This window comes from Moschus berezovskii, chromosome 10, assembly GCF_049115385.1.
Source record: "Moschus berezovskii isolate FMDL1 chromosome 10, NW_MosBer_1.0, whole genome shotgun sequence".
Classification (NCBI taxonomy): domain Eukaryota; kingdom Metazoa; phylum Chordata; class Mammalia; order Artiodactyla; family Moschidae; genus Moschus; species Moschus berezovskii.
The window spans coordinates 21,651,658-21,653,411 of record NC_142469.1 but is presented as its reverse complement, the minus strand read 5'-3'; the positions used below and the strand labels follow the sequence as shown (position 1 = coordinate 21,653,411).

The window sequence follows — 1,754 nt, the reverse complement described above, 5'->3', positions numbered from 1 at the left end:
GACAAGGTAGGACTGTGGTCCCTGTCAAAGTGTTCTGAATCTTCCACTTCAACCTTGAAACGTCCTGAGAGCACTTTTAAACTCCTTCCTTGGACAGCTTTGGAAAACTGGGAATACTTCACTAATGTAAAGTAGCTTTTAGCTGTTCTCCCATAAGAGACCTTGTAGAACGATGTTTGTAAAGGACATTTTCTCAGGTGCCCTTATGGTGAACTCAATGACTTAAGACTTATGAATGCTTATTCAAATAAATTTGATAGAGATATATAGCCTCAGAAAAGAATAGATAAGAAATCAGGGAAATTGAATTTCAAATCTATTTGAAATCTGATAATTGACATAAAAATGGTATCAAGATTTTCATCCAAGCAGATGTTTATTTTATGAAATCAATAACGTTTAAAAATATTTTAAAAAAAGAGGAGGAAGGGGTATGAGGAAAAAGATGAAATCAAACCAAAATCATGAAACAGAGTTCTAAGAGAGTAACAGAGTTTTCATAATAGAACCCCCTGAGTATTTGTTTCAATCATATATTCAATTTATGAGGTTGCTTTTCAATTAGAAAACTTTTCAATGAGAAATCAAACTATTTCTATTTCTTTCCTTATTTCTTGATTTGGCCTGAGAATGTAGAGGACAATTTCATACGAGTTCTATAAGAAAAGCAGTTTTAGAAATGTTCAACTTTTATTTCTGAGATTAATTTGGAGTTTATCAATTTCGAGATCATACGAGTAGTACTGTATCCTGTATCATGGCCATGTGAATTACACTGAGAGTGTGGCAGCAAATGAGGCTGAGTCAATGCACATAATCAGAGTCAGTGCACACAATCAGAGTCAGTGCACAAGGGCATGCGAACACCTCACTGTGCAGGTCCCTAGTTCACTCTTCAGCATTGGCACCAATGTGCCAACCGACCTGGAAGTAAAAGAATAAGTATACTGCAGCTTTCTGGAGCAGTGCTTTTACTCAAAATCTGGTGGGATGAAGTGTTACATGCAAAAAGTTTAAAAGGTTAATATTATAACAAATATGGTTCTTCTGTGGAGCATGATATTTATGGTAACATTAAGGTTTAAGTACAGTGAATCTGGCAGCAGATGGTAAGGATGTGTCATGGTGGCTGTTTGCTCTTTTCTCCTTTATACAGTATTTTTGAGAAAGGTAATTTGGAAGTCTAGATTGAAGGGAAGTGATAAAAATTTGTTTCTTTTTTATAAGAAGAGGATAATATTTGTTGCACTGCTTACCTTCAAGGGCATTGTCATGTTGAAAAATTTTAGCTGTGAGAGAACTGAGAGAAAAAGGACAGATGGAGGTGCTAGGAATTGAACCCAGGGCCTTGTGCATGCAAAGCACATGCTCTACCACTGAGCTACGCCCCCCAGCTCTACAAGAGGTTGTTAAGCAGCACCTTGTAAGCAATAACAGGACTCCTGAACTGTAAGGGAAAATAAAGCAGCAAACATGGTAAAATCAGAAGAAAAATATTTTGGAGGATAATGAACAGCCTTCAGATTCAGGGAACAATGCCAGTGTTTTCTATTAGATTCCTCTGTTGTCACCTAGGACTTCCCTGGTGGCTCAGATGGTAAAGCATCTGTCTATAATGTGGGAGACCCAGGTTTGATCCCTGGGTAGGGAAGATCCCCTGGAGAAGGAAATGGCAATCCACTCCAGTACTATTGCCTGGAAACCCAACTGCCTCTCTTGCTATAGGCTTCCGAGGTGTTAGAATCCTACCCAGG

General features: G+C 38.1%; 1 non-coding gene across 1 annotated transcript; it reads right to left on the bottom strand.

The window, feature by feature from the left end:
• Positions 1-1,319: 1,319 nt before the first annotated feature.
• On the bottom strand, positions 1,320-1,391 carry TRNAA-UGC (transfer RNA alanine (anticodon UGC)). Its single transcript has one exon. It is a non-coding gene; the product is annotated as a tRNA-Ala (tRNA).
• Between the last annotated feature and the right edge of the window lie 363 nt (positions 1,392-1,754).